General features: G+C 38.7%; 1 long non-coding RNA gene across 2 annotated transcripts; it reads left to right on the top strand.

The window, feature by feature from the left end:
- The first annotated feature begins 2959 nt into the window (after positions 1–2959).
- On the top strand, positions 2960–18508 carry LOC129490520 (uncharacterized). 2 transcript variants are annotated; one of them, XR_008660273.2, is made up of 3 exons: positions 2960–3138; positions 3967–4035; positions 18371–18508. It is a non-coding gene; the product is annotated as an uncharacterized lncRNA (long non-coding RNA). The 2 variants fall into 2 exon arrangements; XR_008660274.2 differs by lacking the exon at positions 18371–18508 and adding an exon at positions 4483–4766.
- Positions 18509–18861: the final 353 nt, after the last annotated feature.

Raw genomic sequence — 18861 nt, 5'->3', positions numbered from 1 at the left:
CTTAAAGGCATATTCAGAGAGAAAACAGCCTTCTGCCATGTATATTCTTTAATGTATAATTTTAATTGAAAAATTGCTGATGACTTCAGCTGAATTTTCTCAGATTGAATGACAATCAACGTCTGGTTCTGCATAATAGATATACTTCCTGGGGAAATAGGGAAAGGAATGTATGTTTCAATGGTGAGTTATAGTGAGCAGTGGCTAAATATGACAAAATACTTGTGTGAAGATACAGGAATAACCGTTTTCATTTATAAACTAAGAATAGTCACACATCACTTAACAGGGATATGTTTTGAGAAATGCGTTGTTAGGTGATTTCATCATTGACTGAGCATCAGAGAATGCGCTTATAGATGGTGGAGCGTATATACAATTAAGCTATATGGTGTAGCCTCTTGCTCCAAAATAAACATATATTTTGATTTTCTTTCACACTGTTTAATGGCATACTGCTCCTAGGCTATATGATGTAGCTTATTTCTCCTAGGCTACAGACCCGTACACCATGTTAACTGTACTGAATACTGTAGGCAGTGGTAACACAGTGGAAAAAAATTGTGTCTCTAAAGATAGAAGGGGTGCTACAATACTATAAGGGACATCATGATGGCTGTGAAAACACTAGATAATAGGAATTTTTCAGCTCCTTTATCTCATGGGACCACCATTATATATGCTGTCCATCGTTGACCAAAACATTATGTGGCACGTGACTGCGCAGTTCTTATAATTTCTTGTTCATTGTGTATTATGTTAAATGTACTAGTACTCAATGTGTGAGCAGACAGGCAACAGAATACGAAGTCCAGAAATAGGCCAAAAACATAATATACTTTAGTATCTGATAAAGGGAGCACAAAAAGTCAGTGGTGGGGAAAAGATGAATTATTCCATATTTGGTGATGGGATAACTATAGCGACCTGGAAATATCTAAAGTTGGATCTGTAACTCATACTGCTCAAGGATAAAGTCTAAATATTAATATTAAATTTAAAAGAAAAAATATTCAAGCACTATAAAATTCCTGGGAGAATTTCTTTATAACCTTGGAGTGAAGAAAGAAGCCATAAAGATGGATGTGACTGTATAAAAATCAGAACTTCTGCATGGAAAAAACTCCAGATACGCAGTCAAAACACAGATGACAAGTTGGGAAAAAATATTTGCAACTCATGACGCACTTAAAGGGAAAATTTCCCAAACATATAAAGAACTAGAAATCAATAAGAAAAATATTAACACTCCAAAAGAAATATGGACAAAGAATTTAAGGAGAAGATTAACACGAAAAGAAATACAATTGTCTTACAACATATAAAAAGATATTGACATCACTAGTAACAGAAACTAAAACTCTAGAGTGCTACTATTTTTTACCTATGAAATTGGCTGAATTTCAAGAGTTTAATACTACCCTTTGTTGTCAAAGGTGGGAAAAAAGGTACTTTACACTGTCAACGGGAGTGTAAATTGGAATAACCTCTACAGAGGGGAATTTAACAATTTGCATCAAAATTACAATTGTAAATACACTCTAACCTAGAAATTTCACTTCTGGGATTTTATCTTTTATATGTATTTGCATACATAAGAAATAAATGAACAAGGTTATTCATTATAAAGAGCGGAATTTTGAGAACACACCAAATGTCCGTCAATTGGGATTAAATAAATTATAGTGCATCTATACAATGGAACACTAGGCTGTTGTAAAAAGAAAAAGGGAGAAGATCTCTGTGCTCTGATACGAAAAGACAACCACATATAGTGGTAAGTGAAAAATGCAGAACCATGAATAGTATGCTACCATTTGTTCATGCAAGAGGCAAAATAAGAATCTTAGAATTTTGAAAAAATATTTTCATAAAGAAACTCTAGAAAACTACAAAAGAAACAAACAATAGTTATATAACAGTAGTTATATGTGAAGGAGTAAAAACTAGACGGATGAATTTTAGGCATGGGTAGGAAAACTTCACAGTAAACCTTTAATCTTTTTTTGTTTTCCAATCATATTTTACCAAATTTTCCCTACTTAAAACTGTATCATTAAAATAATTAAATGAAACAGCTGAATAAACCATTTCACAATCAAATAAAGGAAATAAAAAATTTAGATAGAAAATAACTATACCAGTACTGATGTTGTTAACATCTACCGAAGCAATGATAGAAGATGACTTAGAGCAATTTTGATAAGAGCCATTATGAATTTGGTCCTAGCCTATGATATACCCCTTCATTTACCATGTCCATATGCTATATGCCTCTGTCTTCTGGCTTAAAAAATTGGGAAAATTGAAAAATAAATCAAGGAGGGATTATATTTATTTTGGTTAGCTTCAAAAACATTTTTTACCAATTGAAACAAATCTCTAATTTTTAAAAAAAATCATTTCTACATTCCCAAAGTAGAAATTGACCTGAATACTATCTTACCACCAAAAGAAAGTTTGCCCAACTCTGAATTCTCCTTCAAATCTTAACTTTTAACATATCTTTAGGTTAAACAGAACATAAGGTTAAAGTAGCACAGCCTGGAGAATCAACGAGTTGATGCTACAATTGTATAGTTAAAAACTGTATTTACTCTAAATTGCAAAATGGTAGGTATTGTATGTGATGTTTAAGTCATGGCAATTGTTCTAGTAATAAATGTAATATTCAGCAGCATTTTCATAGATTACTCAGTTCATCATTAGTGCTATTTTTGCCTCTTTATGATAATGTGCACTTTCCTTTAGAAAGAGCTTGGTTATTTCTTTGGTTGGGCCTATTTGCTCCTTTTTTATGTGAGATTTTTCAATACTATGAAATGATGCAGAGCAAAAAAGGTCCATCCACTTCACTTGTGTTGCCTCCTGTGTTACCTAAACCACAACAGAACAATGACAGACAACAGAGCCTTTCTCCTCTCTAACAATTCAGTCACCATGACAACCAGCAGAAGAACGTTGGGCCAGAAAAAAGCATTGAGCTTGAGGGACTAGACTAATCAAAAAATGGAATAACATGGCAACAATTACACTGATGAGTGAGAGGGAAGCTACGGATGCATTCAGACACCTATGGCACCACAGACTCAGCGCATTCAGCATTTTGTGTTTAGTGTCTTGTGTTTTTGAGAGCAGGTAAATAGACAAGATCGAATTGTGTAACAGAATGTCAGTGCTCTAGTTAAATAGAAAATTCCTTTCCTTTGGCAGTGCTACTTCAAGCACGTTGAAGAGGGTTTAGGGGAGATGAGGTTTTGAAGTGAAATGTGTAATAGATACTATATGAGTGCCACAAAGCAACGTTATTTAGTCTTAAAGTAAACTTGGGTATGCCCCCCACCCCTTATTTTCAAATATATAGGCACAAATAAAGGGAGAATGCTGCTGGGTTAGTGGCTGACACCGTCTGAAATCCAGCTTCATGTCAGGAACATACATGATTTTCTGTTAACATGTTTCTGGGGACAGATTGATTCCTATAGACAAAACCAAGCATCATGTTAAGGCCATGTCCATTCTAATGTCTGGAGGAAGTTGAGCCCATCGTGATAGTTCTGTGGGTCAGATAACACGAGGACAGGAGTATAGCTGTGTCTCCTACTCATCTGCCTCCACAACTGCCTCCACTTACTTTCTTCAAAATTTTCTCCCGATTCCTGAGGAGTTTAGTATAATAGATGTGTACATCTCTTTAAAATGGCATTTCTATTGCCATTCCTTCTTGATTGCAGGAATAGGTTGGATTGTAAACAGGCTGTATAGACATTGACCCTTGCCTCAATTGCTCTGATTAAATTTTTCTCACAATTTTTCTAAGTATGTAGTGTACTTACATAATTTAGCAGATATTTTTAGTGAATCACATTGTGTGGTTTTAATGAATAGGCTTTTCAAAGGCAAATTTTTCTTTCCTTCCCCTGAACAGAAATATTTGAATTAGGATTATTTTATTAAATCAAACAGGAACTGATAACCTCTCCTCAAAGAAAGTAAAAGGCATGAAATACCATCATTCTCATGGAGAAATTGGAGGTGAGAGAAATGAGACCTAACCTGGTAGGTTGCCCAGCAAAATTTTTGTGTTGGGATGGGGTTAAGGCTCCAGTCTGGAGACTCTGAGCTAGTGCTGTCTCCTCAGAGCCCACAGACTATAGCATCTCCGGTTGTTATCTATTCTATCACTTAGTATATTTTCTTAGTCTAGTTATTTTGACATTCTGTGACTCAGTTTACCTATCTATAAAATGGGCTTTCTTGACTATGTTATTGTTAAAAATTGAGGGTGGGACAGGGGAAAAAAAATGAGGTAGTTTACTTTGATCCTATAAGTAAATGTTTCTTGATGAAAAGTTTTCTATATGAATGAATGAATGATTTTATTTTGATCTTGGTGTGAAGCCAAACACTTCTAGCTAGGAATTCTTCATTAGAAAGATGCTTTTCAATTGTCTTTCCTGGGTTACTTTTTCTGTTGTTCAGGTGAGAGGAACAGCATGGTTAGAGTAATGGCAGCCACTTAAAATGTTTATTCACAATTCATCTACTTCTCAAAAAGAATTTGAGACAAGTTATAAAGTTCTAATAAAACAGATTCATGAACAGAAACTACAAAACAAACATGAAGTAGTAATCGAAGAAAAATTCATATCAAGAAATCCTGGGAAAAAGAGTGCAATTTCTAGCTCTGAGGTTTCCAACAGCTGGGCAGAGAGAAACTCTGCGGATTACAGAATCCTCCTTAACTAATCATAAGAATTGTGTTGGTTCTTTAAGGGAAACGACCTTTTCCTGGCCCTTAGCTTCTCCAGGTGGAGTCTGTCCTGAGAAGTGGTGTGTGGAGGTGCCCAAGGCATTGCCACAGGAGGCGGCTTTCAGCAGAGTTGGGAAGAGCCTTTCCTGGAGGAAGACTTGTCCTTCCGACTTTGGCTGATGAGCATTCTAAGTCAGGAGCAGAGGAGAATCATTCCTTTCCCCTCTGTCATCAGAGGAAGGATAAGGAAAGAGGAAAGAAAGGGAAAAGAACATACTCTTCTGGGCTTAGAAGAAATCCACATCCCTTGAAAGCAAGTTACAACAGTGTATTTGGTAATCACCATATAGATTAGGGCTGGAATTTGGCCAAAATACTTTTACCAAAGACCTTCTTGCTTTAAAAGTAAAGCAGCTGATAATCAGATTTTTGGAAGGGGCCCATCCAGCTGCAGTGGGCCTCCTCCCTGAAGGCCAGTTTGAGCTGCTGCCAGGAGATTGTGTCAAATACGAATGAAAAATAAGGGTTTTCTATGAGATTATTGTGAAAAGGTGAGAAAACAGCTAAATCAGCTTTGTAGGAGATAAACAGTGATATCTTGAGTAGATGAACACTTCACAAAAGCCAGATTTTAGACAACATAAATGTGCTCATTCTTTCTATACAGTCTCCAATATTTTACTTTACTGTGAAGAAAATCTGCCTATCAGTCTTAACACCCTTCTCTGAGTTGCCAGATAAAAAGCCACAGCAACTGGAAGAAATTTATCTTTAAGATGTTTCTATTATGCTTGATGACAATGCCGTTTCCGCTGAGGACTTCTCTAGTATGATTTTTGTTTTTTTTTTTTTTCCTGTGGATGAAGCAGGAATCAAAAAGGACTTTTCGCTTTGCCTCAGGAGAACAATACGGGCATGCAAACACCAAGCCTGGCACTGCATTAAGCTCTGAAAATGCTTTCGGGAACTGGTGGCGCCGTGCACATGCATCAATGCAAGGGTCTTTACATTCTAGGAAATCTATCACAGTATGACAATCTGTGCGAGGCTCCCAAACTGAGTTTGTTCCTGTCTAGTCCTATTTCCCAGAGTGGCCTCACACTTTCTGAAGTATGTCTGTAGGGGAGGAGTTCACTAAGCGTTCAGACTAAGGGAAGAAGTCCATAGCTCGGTTCATTCACCTTTCCCCTTCATTATATAGCATAATGAGGCGGCCACTTAGGGGTGTCTGTGTGCAGGCACCAAGTGAGTCACTTCACTTATATTACCGCCCACCCTCACCACAGCCCTGTAAAAATAAGTATTCTTAACCTGTCTGAGGTCATGTATTAACTTGGCATTCATTCAACATATTATTGGAGGGCTTATGTTATAGGCCGGCCAACGCAGTTACAGATATTGAGGGACCAGTGATAAAGAAGATGTTTCCCTCTACATAGAAAAGAGAACACTGACCAGCAAAAAAGTTGTGGGGACTGACTGAGGAAGAACAGAAGCAGAGTGTGAAGCTGTTTGTAATTCTGCAGCCCACACTATGCCTTTACACTGTGCAGCTTCTCTTGCCTGGTGCCATCTTCTGATTTGTGTTTCCTAAGGTTAAGAACGCTGACGTGGGGGCTCAGAGTAGTTTGCTACATGTTCACTGGATAATCTCAGAAAAGTTATTCTCTAGCCTCAATGTCATCTGTACAACAAGAATAGTAATACCAACTTTATAAGTATGCTGTGTAACTTAAATGAGATTGCACGTGTAAAGCCCAGCACCTAAGTGCTCGGTTAATGTGAAATATTTTCTTCACTATGGTTCTTACACCGAGGAACCTCTCTGACGCTGTTGGCTTTCACCTAAAATAAAAATCTGCTTCCTACTCTGGCCAGTGTTGCCCCATAGGCAGTCAGAGTTTTTCTTCTGACCTAAGGTGGCACTTGTCATAATTTTGCTGTTCACGCAAGGGGTCTACAGCAACAAAGATGGAGAATTGTTCTTACACTCAGGATCATATTTATGACCTTATATAATATTAAACAGTAGAAAATAATGGTACTAATCTATAAAAGAGGCATAATTTTCTGTAATAAACAAAGAGACATTGCAAAATGTTTGAGGACAGTTACATTTCTCTTCCTTTCTCCTAAATCCATTCCCCAAGACTTTTGCTTGCACCTATCATAACAGAAAACAGGAGAAATGGGTGAATAGGGAAGAGTGGTCCCAAGAGGAGGGCTGCAAAAATTTGTTTTAGCACCTGATTCCTGAGACACGCACAAGAGCAAATTATCACCCTCTGTTCCTATGTTCATCTCTCTTGTTAGACAGAATAACATGTCAAGGAAATGACAATCCCACGCATCTTTGTCATTTTAGTCTTTCACGGTGCCTAGCATATAGGAAGTGCTCATTAAATATTGTGGAATGAATAAGTTAATGTCAAGTGAGCCCAAAAGTTTCATTTGTTTGTTGCTTTAAAGTTTACACATTTCTGCATTGCAGAAGGACTAGAAAAACATGTCAAGATGTAATGTGGAACAGTAGTGCTGAGATTTGTGGTGTTTTTTGTTTTGTGCTTTTAGAGTTTTATGGTTAATAACATAATAGTAATTGATATCAAGAAAAGATCTTTGACTTTACTTGTGAGGTAGAAGACACTGACATTTCTAGACTAAGGAGTGACATGACATGTGCCGGAGCCTTGGAAAGTTCAGTGCAATGGTGGTGTGCAGCACCATTCTTGCCCTACTCTCTTCAGGCTCTGAAAAGACCATGGTTAATGTGCCTCTGTAGTTCAAATTACATAACTCTTTCCATGGAGCTCTCAGTACTTTGGAGCCATTATTGCGTTCAGCATTCCAATTAGGGGGCCGGGCATGACCAATTCCACTGGACAGAAGATCAGGAAGATTATGCCTTTGACTCAAGTTTAAAATCCTACACCCTGCTCTCCTATAATCTAACCTTCTATCCCTTAGCTCAAAGTGACTTATTTCCCCCCTTCCTCCTCTGTGCTAAATGCCTACTGATGTGAGCAATCAGCATGAGCCAGGGTACCTAATTATGTTTAGTTTACAAGCAATGTCATTCTTAATGGCTTCAGAAAGTTTCATTCTTTATCCTTTCCTCTGTTGTGACTGACTCTGGTAACTAATTGCTTTCAGCAATGATCTACAATGATCTTCTTCGCAAATAGATGGGAAATAAAGGTATTATAGTCTTTGAGCTCTGTTGGTTCCACATTGGTCTGTGATGTTGTTATAAAGGTTATAAGTCACTGAAGAACAAGTTCAAGCCAATCCTTCCCCCTGAGACCCTACAGCTTATTTTTAAAAAATTGCATGGTAAGTCGTCATGCTGTCATTGGGTCTACATAGTAAGACAACTATGTCTCCTAGTGCAAGTTCAATGGCTGGTTGGTTATTTGGCTTCTTGGGTGTCACAGGCACAGGTGCACCGCCTACACTCCTCCAGGCAACCACAAGACTCTTTCTCTGGCCAGAACTAATTATTGGGAAGACAACACCCTAGATTAGGAGGAAGTGAACAGGCCTTACAGCATAAATAATTTCTAAACTTAGTCTTGACTAGACTTTATATCTCCTTAAAGAAAATTGATAGCATAAATTAGATTCTCCCAAACATATAGATTATTTGGCAGTGAATTAGATGATCTGGGAAGATAATCAAATAAATAACTCTCCACAGATGAGTCAATGAAGGCATCATCTTTCCCAGGCATGTGCTTTCTTAGTTAGCTCATGCCTGTTTCTAACAGGCCATCAAAGGGTGACACTAATGGTTGGCATACAAGTCCCTGAAGAGGCCTTTGGTCAGACGGTACTTTTGGGGGTTCATATCCTATCCTAGAAGGGACTCCCTAATACAACTTCTTACCTAACATCAGGAAACCATCTTTTTGACCAGGCTTTTCAGAAAGTCCAGAGTCAAGCCCCTGTCACTTTAGATACATTTAATATATTCTGGGAAGTCTTTTTTTTTCTTTTAATATGGGAATTATTGAGCTTGCTTACCTCATGGGCTGTTAGGAGGTTTTAGTGGGTTGAATGATGATCCCCAAAAGATAGCCATCCAGAACCTCAGAATGTGTACTAATTTGGAATAAGAGTTATGGATTTAATTATGATAGTGATCTCAAGATCAGTTCATTCTGGATTATCCAGGTGGCTCCTAAATCCAATGACAAATGTCCTTAGATGAGACAGAAAAGGAAAAGACAGAGGAGACTACCACATGAAGACAGACACAGAGATTGGGGTTATGCTACCCCTAGTCAAGGAAAACCTGGAGCCACTGGAAGCTGAACAAGGGGGCAGATTCTCCCCCAGGACCTTCAGAGGGAGCACGGCCCTCCCCATACCTTGATCTGAGTCTTTTGGCCTCCATATCTATGGGAGAATACTTTTCTATTGGTTTAAGCCATGCAGTTTGTGGTGATTTGTTAAACAACCCTAGGAAACTAATATAAGTACATTCTTTGAGGGTCATAGCTCTAAAGAGTGGCAGAGTGGCTTTTGGTGGGTCTGTTCCCTAGCGTTGTTTTCTAGGAAGTGTGAATTTGATTGCTTTGTTGGGGTGCTATCTTCTGGCACCCAATTAGGGATATTTGGGCTCACTCCCGAGACCCAAAGTTCAGTACATGGCTGGTGGGTTTTGGTCCAAGGCTGATTATAAATGCCATAAATTCTTCGTGCAATTTTAAAACAAACAAATTGTCCCTAATGCCATTTTCACTAGGAGTTAAGCTTCTTGAACACGAGACAAGGAACACCAAAGGCACGAACAATAATTAACTCCTGATTGCAGTGCAGGGCCAAGAAGTCTTGTTTTGTTATCAGCTCTCTGAATCTGAGAGATTAAACATTTGATTAAATGTATTTCAGCAACAGAAAGTACTGAAATGGCTTTTGAACTATTTTAGTCACGTAGCTGTATATTTACCTTTACCCAATGAAACAATATCCTGTACTCTGCTCATTTGTTTATGTGCTTGAAGGAATTGGGTCTCCACATCTATTTATTCTGCCCTTTCTTAAATACGAAGGAAATGACTCAATTCAAGAACTATTTGGCCAGTGCCTACTATGTGCTCCATGTACTGAGTTAATTGGGTTAGGACAGAAGTAAAAAGCAAAGGTTCCAAATGCTTTCAGGTTACTCAAGGAAGGAGAGTGTAGAAGTAATCCATGTGTCAAAGATACTTGTACCACCCAAGAGAGACACCTGGAAATGTCCCCTTTTTCTCTTCAGCATCTCTTTCTTGGTTTATTTTCCAGGCCTCTACTTCTTCTAGCAGCTTTTAAATAGAGGAGTTCCACAAGGTTTGGGTAGAGGCTTTTTCCCCCCTTTATCTCTCTACCTGGGCAGGAAAGTCCATGCCCTCCAATGCTTTAGTTACTAACAAAATCCCCAAATATTCCTCTTCTGCCCAGAGCATTTCTCTGAGCTCTGAACTGCTACACACAACTGCTTAACATCTCTTGGATGGCACATAGGCATCTCATACTCAACAGGCACAAACAACTCATGATCTTTGACCCCTTGCCTCAGACTGGACCATCTTTCAACATTTCATTCCCAAGAATGACAGACAGAAACCAGGGAGCTCTAAACCACTCTCGACCCCATCAATTACACCTTTTTAATTTTTCTCAAATTCATCTGTTCGTCTCCATTTCCACTGCTGACTCCTTGGTCTAATATATATCACAATAGGATCACAGGAGTGAGTTCCCCTTACCTTTGCCATATTCTATTGGTTAGAAGTCAGTCACGGGTCCTGCTCACACTGACGGAGATTATTCAGACAAAACCAGGGAGCCAAGATCATGGCACCATCTTAGAACTTAGCAACTGATTTATTTTTATCTTGTTTTTGGGATTACAGATTAGCTTGTGTTCAAGGGATCTATGCTAAAGTTTTAACAGACCTGAACTCCAACTTCCTCAGAGAAGCCCTCATCAATCCAAGAACTGAGTCTAATTTCATTCTTCAGGCTTATATAACACCATATACTTCTTTATAGCATTTATTACAATTTCAGTTTAAAAAACTAGTTAAATGACTAGATATTATAGTATTAGATTAGATTATTATATGCATCAGATTAAAAATATATATATATCTTCCCCACTTGTCAGTCCTATGGAGGGGCTGTTTTGTTTGACATAGCACCAGGCCTGAAACATTGTGGAAGCTCAAAACTGTTTTTTAGATAAATAGAAGAGCCACGGAAGCTATATTTTGTTACTCTGTCTATCCTCACCCAGAGATCAGACACATCTCACTTCTGGGCTACTTACTTAATGGATTGCTTCCCACCTCCACTGCCAGAATACTGGCCACAATGGGCCAGTGGAAGTTAGGCAAAAAACAAAAACAAAAACAAAAACAAGACCCTAACCTTGACTCCATTATCATGCAAACAGGCAAATCATGGTTTTTCAAGGTCCTAACCACAATAAGCATTCCAAATTGACAACAGATGTTAGAGGGAGTCAGGGATAGCGTTGTAACCTAGAACCACCAATAAAAGTTACAGCAACTTATTTATTTTTACCTTGTTTTCTGGGATTGCAGATCAGCTTATGTTCAAGGGATCTATGCTAAAGCATTGACAGATAAGTTGATAGGACTGTGTCTCATATGGGAATTAGGGACAGATTTATGTTCCAGCAATTTTAGAGAACAAACATTTGCTTGGTTACTTGTGAGGTGTCTGGATGGGTTTTCACTTTTTTGAAAATAGGGTATTCCTTTTGGTAGCCTAATCATGGCCACCATTCCTAATCATGGAATCTTCCTAACCTGCTTCTGAAGGTGGCCACCACCATCGCCTCTAACAGTATGCCTGTGAATTATGGAGCACTTCATTAGTACCAGGCCTGCACCAAACACTATGTATGTTATCTCCCTTACTGATTACAATCCCTATAAGTATCTAGTGCTTACCCTATCACATTGGTTTTCAAACTTCAATAAGCATCAAAATTACCTGGAGGGCTGTTGAAACACTTCTGGGTCCCCCCCCTCCCCGCAGAGTTTCTGATTCAGTAAATCTGGTGTGGGAACTGAGAATGTGCATTTAACAATTTCCCAGGTGATAGAGATGCTTCTGTTACTGGCAACTACATGTTAAGAGCTACTACTATATGGTATATATTATCATTATTTTACTTATAAAAAAACTGAGGTTAGACAGATTAAGATCACATGGCCAGCAAGTTGTGCAGCCAGAATCAAATCTAGGTTGGCCAACTCAAGATTACTAGGTAATACCGCCAGCACAAAAAAAATCTTGTAAGTTCATAAGCAATGGCACAGAAATATGCCCATTGGAATAAATCAATCTTCAGGTAACTCCAAGCATTCTTGATCACTGTGGTTCAAGTAACCATTCATATAGTCACATTTTAAATGATCATTAAGTTTCAGTATATTAAAATATGGAATAAAATCGTTCATTAAGATGACAGTTTGAAAATCCTGATCAAGAAACAAATCCAAAAGGAATTTGAACAGGCTGACTCCAGAAGAAAATCTCCCGCTCGTATCTATGGATGAAAATATATTGGTGAAGATCAGACAAAGGTCTGAGCAATCCTTTTCTTGCTGAGTGAGAACTATCTGGTGAGCAGAGAGGAAAACTCACATCTACATCTGGTAACTTGAAGGTTTGAAGTGATAGAAACTGGACATCAGAGGTAAACTTAAAAGTCTGGCTTAAATATAACCTGGCCTGTTCTGTCTATGTTGAGTGACTAGAAAGGGAATTGCCTTTTCTTTCCCATCTCCATTGCGCTCTTCTGGACTTCATCCCTGATTCTGCCATTATCTCAACGGCTTCTGCCTCGTTTTCCAGCCCCAGGCTTTCCTCACTCATAATGACCAAAAAAAGTAGCAATTTTATCCTTCTTCAGTGTTTATGATTCTTCCTAATTTATGAACTTACAGAGGCACATTCAAGACTCATCAATGACTCATCAATGAGACTTGTCCCTCATCTCACCACCCTCACTTTTCATTATTCCTCAATGAAACTTTCTCTCCTCTCAGTAAGCAAATCTGTTCTTCCTAAGCCTTAAATGTTTTACTTCTGCCTCTTTATTTCCTTTCTGCTCAATTACTATAATTATCTACTTTTTAAAAGTTTGATAATTATAGTTTTTATTTTGAATGGTAGAATATCACAGCTGGTTTTAACCAACCTATGAGTTACATGTATACCACAACCAATTCCAAGTAGAGTTCTGCTCCATAGCTTCTATTTTTAAGTTTTCTAAGATCATTGTTTTTAGCATGATGCTGGGCTCCACCAAAATTTCTAGTTTTATCACAATAAAGAATAGCTACTTTCAATATTGAACATTTTAACTGAATTTAAAATAGCATTCACAAAATGTCAGATGTTTCAACTATGCCAGAATAGGCTATATTTTTATTTCATGAGTTGTTGAAAAGTAGTATTTTTATAATTAAGCGATTTTCAATTTGAAGCTGAAGCCTACTATAAAACTTGTATCACTTAACCATTTCATCAGGGAAGGTAGTTCTCTTCAACAAAGCACAGAGCTTTGGGAAGGATGTACATGGGGCAGTGAGGGAGGAAGGGTACACCCGCATAGCCAGCCAGGTTGGCAGCCACATCAACCTTTGTGATCAATATGGTGACAGATGTTGCAGAAAGTTAAATGGTGGATGTGAGGGCAATCTATTTTTTTGTTGTTATACTTTAGGTTCTGGGATACGCATGCAGAATGTGCAGGTTACATAGGTATACATGTGCCATGGTGGTTTGCTGTACCCATCAATCTGTCATCTACATTAGGTATTTTTCCTAATGCTATCCCTCCCGCTAGCTCCCAGCCCCCACCCTACAAGCCCCAGTGTATGATGTTCCCCCCTTCCTGTGTCCATGTGTTCTCATTGCTCAATTCCCACTTATGAGTGAGGACATGTGGTGTTTGGTTTTCTGATCCTGTGTTAGTTTGCTGAGAATGATGGTTTCTAGCTTCATCCATGTCCCTGCAAAGGATATGAACTCAACCATTTTTATGGCTGCATGGTATTCCATGGTGTATATGTGCTACATTTTCTTTATCCAGTCTATAATTGATGGGCATTTGGGTTGGTTCCAAGTCTTTACTATTGTGAAAGGTGCTGCAATAAACATACATGTGCATGTGTCTTTATAGTAGAATGATCTTTAATCATTTGGGTATATACCCAGTAATGGGATTGCTGGGCCAAATGGTATTTCTGATTCTAGCTCCTTGAGGAATCGCCACACTGTCTTCCACAATGGTTAATTTACACTCCCACCAACAGGGTGAAAGCTTTCCTATTTCTCCACATCCTCTCCAACATCTGTTTCCTGACTTTTTAATGATCACCATTCTAACTGGCATGAGATGGTATCTCATTGTGGTTTTGATTTGTATTTCTCTAATGACCAGTGATGATGAGCTTTTTTTCATATGTTTGTTGGCTGCGTAAATGTCTTCTTTTGAGACGTGTCTGTTCATATCCTTGACCTACTTTTTGATGGGGTTGTTTTTTCTTGTAAATTTAAGTTCCTTGTAGATTCTGGATATTAGCCCTTTGTCAGATGGATAGATTGCAAAAATTTTCTCGCATTCTGTAGGTTGCCTGTTCACTCTGATGATAGTGTCTTTTGCTGTGCAGAAGCTCTTTCTTTTAGTTAGATCCCATTTATCATTTTTGGCTTTTGTTGCCATTGCTTTTGGTGTTTTAGTCATGAAGTCTTTGCCCATGCCTATGTCCTGAATGCTATTGCCTAGGTTTTCTTCTAGGGTTTTTATGGTTTTAGGTCTTATGGTTTAAGTCTTTAATCCATCTTGAGTTAATTTTTCTATAAGGTGTAAAGAAGGGGTCCAGTTTCAGTTGTCTGCGTATAGCTAGCCAGTTTTCCCAACACCATTTATTAAATAGGGAATCCTTTCCCTTTCAAGCCCAATTCAAAACCCCCTTCCCCTAGGCAATCTTTCATTATCGACTTCATCTAAATGTGGTATTGCTCCTTGGCCTTTCTGGGCCAAGTTGGTACTAAATTAGTTTATAAATATTGAGCAGTTGTTCTGTGTAAGTATTCTTCAGCTGTTCAATTATTTTCTAACTCCTCTCCAGAAGGACTAGAAGCTCTTTGAGAGCAGATATTTATCTTTGTTCCTTTTGTTAAGTGCCCCACTGGACCTCATTTATTCCTTTTTTTTTTCCTCACTTGCATTCAGCACTTTCCATGTGCCAGGCAGTGAGCTCTCCCTGGTGCTGTAAGTAGAAGTTTGGTTGCTTTCATAAGCCCTGCCCTGCACAGGACTTTGATATAGTTGTGAGTGCCTTCCATTTACTCACTGGAGAAGTCTAAATACAGGACAGGTAAAAAGACACGAGGAGCTTGCTGGGAAGTCGAAGTACTTTTGTGGTGGGGGAGCTGGGTTGGAGAGGGACAGGTTAAGGAGAAGCTTGTTGAGAAAGCAGAATTGAACTCTGTAACATTGCCCATCAGGGATCCTTTTGCCAAACAGTAAATGAAAGAAAGACTTCATTTCCAACAGTTTTGCCTAAGGTAGAGCAGAACTGTTTTATTTTCAATAGGCAGAGGCCATATGAGTAATTGAAATAAAAGAGAGTGGCTTTCTGAATTCACCCAACATAGAAGTTTGATGACTTCAAGTAGCATCTTTGTTCCTGAGCCTCTTTCATCTCTAAGAAGTAGATGTTAGAATTGGCACATTAATTAACCGGCTGACCTACTCAGAAATTGAAAGTTCTTTGAACAATGATAACATTCCTGTACAGACACTGACACTGTCTATGCATGTCTGTATATAGGACATTGTCTACATAGAATGGTTATAAAGGCAAACAATTCAAAGCTGAGTTAGAAATTGGTTATATACATTAGAACTGGTATATGTGTTAAAGCTAAGATATAGAATATAGGGGTATAACAGAATTCTACATTTTTGCTCATTCTGAACAATTTTTCCTGCAACCATAATGGTTAACCATCCTAGTATGATGGTACTGGGTGGTTTCAGTTCCTTCATTTATCTGTCCTGCTGTTTGGCTAGAATAGCCAGGTGGCTCTATCTCTCTGAGAGCAGCAAGAAGGGTCAGAGTTCCTGTGCTTTCTTCGACGATTTTGTGTGTGTGTGTGTGTGTGTGTGTGTGTGTGTGTGTGTGTGTGTGTGTTGCCTCTTGTTCTTAAGAGACAAGGTCTCGGTATGTTATCCAGAGTGGACTAGAACTCCTGAGCTTATGCGATGCTCCTGCCTCAGCCTCCTGAATAGCTGGGACCACAGAGGTGTACCTCTGTGGCCGGCCAACTTGGTTATTTTGTCCTGTGTGAGGGGAACAAACACAAAGCTCACTGGAGGATGTCTTAGGAGTCAGAGTCAAGCAGTCCTCAGAGCTCAGGGGCTGAAAGTCAGCTACCAGAAGATAACTTTATAAGGAGAGAACTAGGGAATCTGTCTGAAATGTTTTCTCAGCATTCATCATTTTCCTTTCTGCTTTCTCCACTACCTAGTTGACCTTCTTCCCCTTTGTTTCATTAGTCCGAAACCATTCCAAAACATGCACTTGTATCTATCCATGTCTCCTCCCCTCATTCCATTTCAGCTAGAAGGGCTTTCTTGACAATACTGCTTCCCTTTCCTAGGACTCTTCGTAGAACCCAACTGACAGGCAGTTCCCCTTCAGCAGTCCTCTCTCCCTCTTCCAAGACTGAGGGAAGAAGACAGAAAACGCAGTGGTGACAGAGATGGGAGGGGCCACCCCAGGAAGTAATGGGCTGAGGGATGTGGAGAGCCTCACTTTCCCCCTGATAGCCCCAAGCAATGAGGAAGGTAACTATACAAGGACCCCCAAAGGACCCATACTGCAAAGTCAAATACAGAGATAGAGAATAAAACAATGGTTACCAGGGGCAGGGTGGTGGGGAAGAAATGGGGAGATATAAGTCAAAGGATCCAAAGTAGCAGATCTAATGAACATGAAGACTCTAGTTAATGGTCTTGTATTTAAAATTCCTGCCAAATGAATAGATTGTACTTGCTCTTGCCACACATACAAATAGGTAACTATGTGAGATGATAGATATGCTGATTTGTTTCACTATAGTAACCATTTTACTATCTATATGTATCTCATAACATTATGTTGTACACCTTAAATCATGTACACTTTTTCTTTTTGAGGCAGAGTCTCATTCCATCACCCAGGCTGGAGTGCAGCAGTGTGATCTTGGCAAACTCTGCCTCCCAGGCTGAAGTGATCCTCCCACCTCAGCCTCCCAAATAGCTGGGTCTACAGGTGTACACCACCCATGATCAGCTGTATTTTTTGTAGAGACTGAGTTTCACCATGTTGCCCAGGGTGGTCATAAACTTCTGAGCTCAAGTGATCTGCCTGCCTCGGCCTCCCGAAGTGCCGGGATTACAGGCAGGAGCCACTACCCCCGGCCTAATACAATTTATTTTTAACAAAGGACGTATGGCGAATCATTTTTACAAATAAAATCTATAGTCGAGGTGCAGTATGGGGACAGCATTTTACTGAGTAACCTTGCAAAGAATATGTCATTAACCAGTACACTAATCTTGTTCTTGACATACACCAGCAACAAATACAAAGAAAAATATGGTCTCTTACTTTAATAGGTTCCAAGTATGCCACATCGTTTTTCTTGCCAAATAATTTGTTAGTAAGAGGAAATGACTCTAGTAAGTTATAGAAGTTATATTGAATTTTTTAAAAAAATTATTGAAACCTATTCTATGGGGATTGAGGACAGATGAACTATGAAGGAATATGATGAAACTTTCTGGGGTGAGAATAATGTTCTATATGATGATAGGGGCTTGGGTTACATAAGTAAGCATTTATGAAAACTATACTTTTTGTGAATCTCATTGTGTATAAAGTTTACTTCAAAAAAAACACTGAACTCCAATAACATGCATGCTGAACTATTTAGAGTGACGTATACTGATGCCTGTTGTTTACTTTGAAGTATTTCAAAACAGTAAAATGGATAGAGGAATGTGTAATAAATTGGTACATGATGAGGAAAATATAGTCAATTATGTTAATAGTAAAATCTAGATGGTGAGTAAACTGGTGTCCATTGTAAATTTCTTTAAACTCTGCTTTACGTTTGAAAATTTTAAGAATAAGATGTTAGTAAAAAAAAAAAATTGTTGTGCTGTTATCAGAAAATCAAAAAAATAAACACTGGTGAGGATGTGGAGAAAAAGGGACACTTATACAGTGTTAGTGGGAGTGTAAATCAGTTTAATCATTGTGGAAGACAGTGTGGTGATTCCTCAAAGCCCTAAAGACAGAAATACCATTTGACCCAGCAATTCCATTACTGGGTATATACCCAAAGGATTATACGTCATTCTGTTACAAAGACACATGCACATGTTATGTTCATTGCAATATTATTCATAACAGCAAAGACATGGAATCAACCTGAATGCCTATCAATGGTGGGCTGGATAAAGAAAATGTGGTACATATACACCATGGAATACTACGCATTCAAAAAAAAAAAAAAAAAAAATCGTGTCCTTTGCAGGAACGTGGATGGAGTTAGAGGCCACTATCCTCAGCTAACTACCGCACGAACAGAAAATCAAACATCGCATGTTCTCACAAGTGGGAGCTGAACAATGAGAACACATGGACACAGGGAGGGGAACAACACACACTGGGGCCTGTGGGGAAGGGGACTGGGGGGAGGGAGAGCATTAGGACAAATAACTAGTGAGTACCAGGCATAGTTATTAATAATAAATTATGAATAATGATGAAATCATAGGTGATAAAAGAATCTGTACAACAAACCTCCATGGCACAGTTTTACCTATGTAACAAACCTGGACATGTACCCCTGAACTTAAAGTTAAAACAATAGTAATTGTTTGCCGGGCACGGTGGCTCATGCCTGTAATCCCAGCACTTTGGGAGGCCGAGGAGGGTGGATCACGAGGTCAGGAGATCGAGACCATCCCGGCTAACACAGTGAAACCCTGTCTATACTGAAAAAAAACAAAAAAAAAAAAAACA

The sequence above is a fragment of the Symphalangus syndactylus genome, chromosome 9 (genome assembly GCF_028878055.3).
Source record: "Symphalangus syndactylus isolate Jambi chromosome 9, NHGRI_mSymSyn1-v2.1_pri, whole genome shotgun sequence".
In the NCBI taxonomy this organism is placed as follows: domain Eukaryota; kingdom Metazoa; phylum Chordata; class Mammalia; order Primates; family Hylobatidae; genus Symphalangus; species Symphalangus syndactylus.
Note: the sequence above shows the minus strand (reverse complement) of the source record. Positions and strands in the feature narration are given on the sequence as shown.